This window comes from Cebus imitator, unplaced genomic scaffold, assembly GCF_001604975.1.
Source record: "Cebus imitator isolate Cc_AM_T3 unplaced genomic scaffold, Cebus_imitator-1.0 Scaffold670, whole genome shotgun sequence".
Taxonomy (NCBI): domain Eukaryota; kingdom Metazoa; phylum Chordata; class Mammalia; order Primates; family Cebidae; genus Cebus; species Cebus imitator.
The window spans coordinates 204,846-213,728 of record NW_016107985.1 but is presented as its reverse complement, the minus strand read 5'-3'; positions in this window follow the sequence as shown (position 1 = coordinate 213,728).

The following is an 8,883-nucleotide window of genomic DNA, read 5'->3' as shown; positions in this document are numbered from 1 at the left end:
CCATCCACCTCGACCTTCCTAAGTGCTAGGATTACAGGCACTATAAATAATTTGTAAAGAAATATACTATAAATAGAAATATACAATAAATAATTTGTAAAGAAAATGAAAGATGTGAGCCACTGTACCTGGCCAAAATTTTTTTAAAAATCAGAAAGACATGTTCACTTCAGTGACATCAAGTAGGGCAAAAGACAATTTAGTAGGTCAGTGATATTTTCAGCTTTCATGGAACATATCCACAGCCCCTGGCAGACCTCATCATCAGCATCAGGTCCTAACATCATCAGGGTCAGGTCCCAAATGTCCCCCTTGTCAAACTGCATTGCATTCCATTTATCCATCTCAGAAAGATAGATGGCGCCATCAGCCTAGTTAGGATTGGTTTCAGTGACCAAGACTTTCTAAGGAGAAAACACTGCAGAAACCAACCACTTCTTTGCATAAGACATTCAGCTGCAAACCCTGATGGTTACGCTGAGATGGGTTCTTCCCGCTTTGAGCTTGGGTCACAGACCCGTTCAAAGCCAAGTATTCTTCCACCTCTCCAAGAAAGAGATGCTCATTGATGCAGATGGCTCTAAAACATTTGAAAAGAAGCTCACCTTCTTTCATAAGAAGAGAACGCAAATTAAAGCATGCTGAGATTTTCAGGTTGTGGAAAATTACAACTGAAAACACACTCACTGGAGATGTGGGGAAACTGACATTCTCATACTTTATTGGTGGGATTGTAAACTGGAACAATACCTATAAAGGGACAAATTGGCAGCATCTAGTGAAATTACCAACGCATAGACACTTTGCTGCAAAAATGCCTCTTTTATGAATTTTTTCAACTTACATTTGCTCCCACTTCAAATCACATTTCTCTAAAGCTATTTATTACTAAATTGTTTACTAGTAGATGACTTGAAAACTTAAGATACTTATCAGAAGGGGACTGCTAAATAAACTATGGAACAGCTAAATACTATATAATTTCTTAAATGAAGAAATTATCTTTATAATTATATTTAACTATCTCCAAGACATAGTAAGTGGACAGAAAAAAAGCCAAGGTAAAACAACTGTGTATTTAGTATACTATAAATAATTTGTAAAGAAAATGAAGAAAAGAATACTTATGCCTGCATGTGCATAAAATATTTCTGGAAGGGCTAGGCACAGTGGCTCACACCTAGAATCCCAACACTTTCGGAGGTTTAAGCAGGAGGATCACTTAAGCTCAGGAGTTCAAGACCAGCCTAGGCAACATGATAGGATCCTGTCTCTACAAAAATATAAATAAATAACAAAAATCAGCTGGGCATGGTGGTGTGTGCCTATAGTCCCAGCTACTCATGAAGCTGAGATTAGGAGGATCATTTGAGCCTGGGGAGGTCGAAGCTGCAGTGAGCCGTGATCATACCACTGCACTCTAGCCTGGGTGACAGAGCAATACCCTATTTCTAAAAGGAAAATTTGATCAATTAAAAGAAAAATTACTGGCCGGGCACGGTGGCTCATGCCTGTAATCCCAGCACTTTGGGAGGCTGAGGTGGGTGGATCACAAGGTCAGGAGTTTGAGATCAGTCTGGACAAGATGGTGAAAGCCCATCTCCACTAAAAATACATAAATTAACCGGGCACAGTGGTGGGCGCCTGTAATCTCAGCTACTCAGGAGGCTGAGGCAGGAAAATCGCTTGAACCTGGGATGCCGAGGTTGCAGTGAGCCGAGATCACGCCAATGCACTCCAGCCTGGGCGACTTTGTATACCTATACAAATTCAGCCTGGGACATGCTTATGCTAAAACATTATTCACTGGTTATCTGAAATTCAAGTTTATCTGGGCTCTTATGGACCAAGACAGTGAATTGATGAGCTCTTCTTCCTTTGGCACTAATTTATCTGGAAATTTAGAAAACAAAGATATCTGGGGCCAGCTAGTCTTAGAGCAAGTCACCAAAACTCTGGCGTGTGAATGACTGTCTGGGATGATGTAGGGAGGACTTAATTCCACCCACAGAGTGGCTACTCTCCTGGGCAAATGGCCGCTGGAACTGGCTGCTTGGTCAGGTTTCCCTGGCTTTCTCCCAGGTGGGAGGCCTTTAGGCCACAACAGGAATGCATTTTATTTTCCCCATCCCTTCCACTCACTGAGGGTCAGGCCCACCACCCATGGCGGATCCTCTGCAGACCGCGCTGGCTTCTGCAGTGCCCTTTCCTCTCCCTGCAATGATGCTTGCAGCAGAGGCTGGCGCTCCCAGAGCACATGTGGGCTCACTTCCCTTCTCCTCCGAACACTCATCACGCCGGTAGTCCTGGTAGGGGCCGGAGCTGCGGAACTCAGCTGAGGTTGCTCCAGGCCTCCCTCCCACCCCTTGGGACAGGGCGGCCAGCTCAGAAACCACAATCCTCCCTCCTTCCTGAGACTTAACTGTCTCACCTTGTCTGCCCTGCTCCCCGGTGGGGCTGCAGAGGAGATTCCTGTCCGCCAGGAAGCCAAGCAGAGATCCCAGATGCTACCACCCGCCTCGACCCACCCCCACATGGCGGCACAGGTCAGTTCCATGATTGGGCAGGGTCAGAACTGTACCACCGAACGTGATGGAAGCCCCACTTTGCCCAAAGACAGTCTCTGTCTTCACTGCTCCTTCCTTCCCCTCTTCGTCCTCCTGCTTCAAAGTGTGGGTCCTAAGACACCTGGGCTCTCCACCTACATTTCAAAATGCTTCCTGACTGGGTCTACCTCCACTGGCCTCCAGGGGCACCAGAGCCAGGAAGAACGTTCACGCAGGCGGCGTGCAGCGGTCCAGCTCAGGGACAGGGAGGGTCCTGGTCGCTCTCACCTCCAGTGTTTCACGCCACTTTTAGAAAAGGAAAAATTCTCTTTGGGTAATTTTTCTTTTTTTCTTTTTTCTTTTTTTTTTTTTGAGATGGAGACTCGCTTTGATGCCCAGGCTGGAGTGCAGTGGCTCTATCCCGGCTCACTATAACCTCTGCCTCTCAGGTTCAAGCGATTCTCCCTGCCTCAGCCTCCCGAGTAGCTGGGACTACAGGTGGCAACCACCATGCCCAGCTAATTTTTGTATTTTTAGTAGAGACAGGGTTTCACCATATTGGCCACGCTGGTCTCAAACTCCTGACCTTTTGATCCACCTGCCTCGGCTTCCAAAGTGCTGGAATTACAGGTGTGACCCACCGCACCCAGCCAGGTAATTTTTCTTTTAATTGATCAAACCAATCCATAACTGTGAAAGGCAAATAATTGTCCTTGCACCCCAAGCCCTGTGGGGATGAGGTAGTTAATATTATTAGTTGCTGCTGATCTCTGGTGTTAACCACCCACCCCCTAGGAGCCTTATTACAATGATTTGGACAAATTCACATGTGCTTTTACCCTGAGAGAGTGTTTTATTCACCTGGGCGGGTAATTTAAAGCTGAGCAATATACTTCAAGTATTATGACTAGATTTGTCTTTTCTCCCTTCACTGGAGGGCCTGATTGGGTTCTGTAAGTCAGTTCCCCAGACAAGGGTGGGCCTCAGTGGTTCTCATGGCAATTGTGGATTCCTGGGAGGGAGGAGGGAGTAGGGAGGAAGGAGGGAAGATATCCCCTCTCAGAAATTCTGTTTGAGAAAGTTTAAAGATGGATTCCGAATCTAAATTGTTTGAACAGTCACTTTTGGGGATTCCAGGTCCAGTGAGTCATAGACTCCACGTGGAGAAACTATGGATGAAATGGTTTTCCTGGCTTTCTATTACTTGCCTAGCAGTTTTTAAAAAGTTAAGTTGTGTTAAAATGACACTTCCTCCATGGTGGCATTAGATAATTCATATTTCAGTTTAACCCACAAGCATGGTCAACACGCATGCATGTCATCAGCAAGGCTAAAACTTCCAGCAGGGTCTTCAGGGCCCCAAGGGCTGGGGCTGCTTAGAAGTCCCCTGCCCGTCCTGCGCCAAGGCGTAGAGGGATATGAATGCCATAGCTGTCCTTGGAGAGGGATCCTTGAATTTGAGTGAAATACAATATAGTAAAATGTCTTTGAAATAGCCTCACATCTTTCTGGTTTGGCCAAGAGATGAATGAGGAGGACTAACAAGCGGTGGGATGCTGACTTCACGCATTTACCTCTACTGGCCTCCAGGGGGCACCAGAGCCAGGAAGAACGTCCACGCGGGCGGCGTGCGGCCGGGTCCCGCCTGAAGAACTTGACGTGCCAGTTCAGGGACAGGGAGGGTCCTGGTCGCTCTCACCTCCAGGGTTTCTTGCCACGTTCTCTCAGGCTCCCGGGGGTTGCCCTCGACAGCCGCGGCCGCGACTCCCACCTCTGATGAAGGTGTCCTCTGGCCCAGGAGAAAGCCAGGTGTCTAGGCAAAGTTCCAGGAGCTCCAAAATGCCGGGTGAACTCCGAGCCCGTAAACTGGATCCAAAGTGCTGAAACCCAGGCCCACATCCACCCCTTCCCTGTAGATGACCCTGAGAAAGTTACTTCTTTGCTTCCTCATCTACTAAATGGGAATGGTGATCTAACTGATCTCATGTGGTTGTTGAGAGGATTAAATGAGTTAACAGATGCTAACAATGGCTGGCACAGAATAAGTGCTTTTTAAATTATTACCATTATTTTAAGAGACAGGGTCTCTCTGTGCTGCCCGGGCTGGGTGCAATGGCACAATCATAGCTTACTGCAGCCTCCAACTCCTGGGCTTCAGGGTCTTCCTGACTCCGCCTCCTGAGTAGCTAGGGCTACAGGTGTGTACACCACAGCTTTAAAATTTTTTCTGTAGAGATGAGGTCTCACTATGTTGCCCAGGCTGGTCTCAAACTCTTGGCCTCAAGTGATCCTCCTGCCTTGGCCTCCCAAAGTGCTGGGATTACAGCCGTGAGCCACCACACCCAGCCAGAATACGTGCTTTAAATGCTTGCTCCTGTGTTCACTTAACTCCAAACCACTTTTGGAAAATGTGGGATTCTGGGTAGAATTGGTTTTTAATAAATTAATTTGCATTTGGATTGGATTTACATAATGTTTCAAAATAATACCTAGCAGGTGCTTTGAATTGCTAATTTAACTAAATCAGTGTTGGATTAATAAGGTTTTCTCTAAGGGTATAAACAGTGGTATACAAAGCATTATTCCAATTTTCAAAACTCTAGATACAGTAAGATATCTTTAATACTAAGCTGCATTAGACATAATGTTTCTTGAAGATTCGGGATCTGCAGTGAATCTCAAATATTACTGTATTAGAGCTAGGCAGACAGGCTGGTTCACAGGGCTGTCTCTAAGATAGAAAGCTGCATAAATCAGTGTTTGCTGTGGGCATTTTCATTCATTCACTTGGGTTGTTTTATATATGCTGTTGTCTACTCAGGCAGCCCCAAATGATAAACACCTACTTGGTTGCTGGTGGCCTGAGCTGGTTTTAGATCAGGGACAATCCTTAGAGATATACTGAGGTCAGAATGGAGGACTAACCTAACAGACACAGGTAGTAGATGCTCAGTAAAGGCTAGTTTGCTTATCTCCAACATCTCCCTCCATTTCTAATCTCAAGTCCATTGAGTGGCCTTTTTTTGAAACTCTAATTGAAACTACTTCCTATTTTCTCAAAGGGGACAGGCAAAAGGAGAGAGGTTGAAAAAGATTTCTTTATCCTTGGCTTCCACAGCTATTCCTTTCAATGCGTAAGTTGTTCTCCAGCAACTCGTTCTTTTTTCTTTCTCCCTCTTTCTCTATTGTCTCTGCTAGATTTTGGTGTACCTTTGGGCAAAGGAGAAAAAGGCTTCTCCCAAAACAGCACCTTTTCTAGTCTGACAGATTTGAAAAGGGCACCCACTCTGGATCTGAGCTCCCACTTGCCCCTTGGTGCAATACACAAAATGCACAGCCACCGCAGCAGCCTGTGTCACCCAGTGATCCCTGAAGGCAGAAGCGACAAGGAAAGCCAGGGGCTGCACGGACAGCCAGCAGTCTGCTAGTGAGATCAGAGCCAACCAGTATTGCCATAGCAGCCCCTGGGGCTGAGAAACGTCCCACATTGAACTCACCCACCCTCTCTCTATAGAAACCGTCACACATCTGGTTCTGCCATATTTGTCTCGGAGACAGAGATCCTTCCACAGACCTTTGGAATCTTTCATTTAAATCACAGTGGCAGTGTGAGGTCATAGTCTAAAACCACCACGCAGTCTTCTGGAGGGATAATTTTTCTCAACATCTGCTCTGCTGAGTTTGCTTTTGGTTAAGTCTGGTGGCTTTGCCCATGGGTTATATGAAACTCTTGACATAGCCTTGCAACCCCAGCAAACTCTCAGAATACAATTAGTAAATAAACTCCATTGTGATTTAAGGGAAAGCCACTCCCTTTCCTATTTAGCCTTCACACTGAAATAGTAAATGATACTGTGGGAACACTGAAGCATATCCAGAATCAACAAAAGGCAGGATTGCCTTTCCTGAGCCTCCTCTGCCCTCTGAGATTAGAATTTGGGGAGGATGCATTCAAAAATGATTTTTTTCCAGTAATGACAACATTCAGTACCACATAAGAAATGAAATTGAAGCATTGATCTTATTCTTCAAATATAGGATAGCTTCAATATTAAAATTAACATACAAATTTAGCATCCATCTTATTTTCGACTCACTTCTGCTGAGTAAATACACATATAAAGAATGAATCACTGAAACAGTATGCAGTGAAATAAAGTTCATTTTTCAAATGTGTCAGATCAAATGCAGTCAAAGCCTGTTTTCTGGGCACCTAACAAACGTTCCCAAGATGCTCCTTCTCCCACCACCTCCCACCCGCTCTATCCTTAGGGCAAGCTAGGGACCTCAGGAGATGAGTCCTTAAAGAGCAAGTCTGGTAATACAGGACTGCTACACCTCTCACCTCCTTCTCTAGTCCTATTTCTTTGTATAAATTTGAAATGTTCTTACTCTTATGAGCCTGTTGACCAACTTAACAGCCTGTACTAGTGGTCCAGAATCACTTCCCCTTTTCCCTGGTACCTGTTGCCTCCCCAGGTTGCCCTACCATTAATTTCAACCACATCCATGTACCTAACAAATGTCTTGCTTCTCAATTCATCTATAAAACTACTTCCTCCCACCCCTATCATCAGGAATGTTGCTTTTTCTTTTCTCTTTTTTTTTTTTTTGAGGTGGAGCTTCACTCTTGTCACCCAGGCTAAAGTGCAATGGCACAATCTCAGCTCACTGCAGCCTCTGCTTCCTGGGTTCAGGTGATTCTCCTGCCTCAGCCTCCCAAGTAGCTGGGATAACAGGCATCCACTACAATGCCTGGCTAATTTTTTGTATTTTTAGTAGGGAAGGGGTTTCACCATGTTGGCCAGGGTGTTCTTGAACTCCTGACCTCAGGTGATCCACCCACCTCGGCCTCCCAAAGTGTTAGGATTACAGGCGTGAGCCACCACGCCCAGCTGAATGTTGCTATTTCTTAAAGCTCAACTCTGGAGGGCAAAACCTATTCCCAGATGTCACTAGTAAACTGGAAATCATGGAACAACCGGAAGGATCGGCAGTGCCAAAAATTCTGGCCCTCCCCTTGGGAGAAAGAATAGCACATTTAAGTTCTTATCAGGTCCTTCACCAACCAGATTTCCAGAAACAAGCAAGTCTCATCCCAAATGTATGCTCAATCTAATAATTGACATTAACGCCAACATTGTTTAAACTAGATCTAGGGTATGTATTAAGACTGTTTTCATGTTGATGTTTACCCTTGTCCTAGAAAAGTAGGTAGGAACGAGAGAGAGAGAGAGAGAGAGGATTTAACATCTCAGGATAAAAGTTTATAGCCTTCAGCCCTTTTACGTGGCGTAGATCTAAAAAGAAAACCCAAGGAAGTGATGAATAGAGAGGTCATTCTCACATCTTAGTGAGTATACAAGTTACCTGGAATGGATAAAAATGTACTGCTTATGCTACCAGGGATTCTGACTCAACAAGTCAGGCCCAGGAATCTACACCAGAAATTAAGCATCTGGGCACGTGGACCATACACTTTGACATGAATGCTCTAGAACATGACTAACCCACCCACACTCAGCATCTTAGACAAAGCATTGACACCAACACTAGGAGTGGGCAGACCAGAAGAGAGAGGCACTGTGTTTCATGTGGATTAACTTTCTCTAAGACTGGATTGACATACAAGTCAAACATCAGTTGATGAAAACAAAGTGTACAGCCGAACCCAGCCCCCAGATGTGCTGCCTGTGTGACAGAGGGTTGGTTTTTTCTCTTCATCCACATGTTCAGTTTTGTGTAAAAGAATAACAGATGAGTATTCATTTCCCTTGAATTCTACATGCTGTGTGTAGCAGGATAGTCTCTGAGAGCTGAGTTAGAATCTAGCCTCTTTAACCAGAGGGGGCTCAGAAATGGAGACTCAGAGGGAGTAAAACTGAATGCTGGGAGAACATAGGATCTTAATACCCAATTTCTCACTTCTGATGCCTGACCACACTTACCCCACTGAAGAAAACATTTCTTTCTTCAGTTTTTTTTTTTTTTTTTCCTGAGATGGAGTCTCACTCTGTTGCCCAGGCTGGAGTTAAGTGGCACAACCTTGGCTCACTGCAACCTTCACCTCCTGGGTTCAAGCGATTCTCCTGCCTCGGCCTCCTGAGTAGCTAGGACTACAGGCATTCGCCACCACGCCCGGCTCATTTTTGTATTTTTAGTAGAGTTGGGGTTTTACCATGTTGGCCAGGCTGGTCTTGATCTCCTGACCTCAGGTGATCCACCTGCCTCAGTCTTCCAAAGTGTTGGGGTTGCAAGCATGAGCCACCACACCCAGCCTCTTTCTTCCAATTATATTAAGGATCAAACATACCTGCACTAACTAGCCCACAAATAA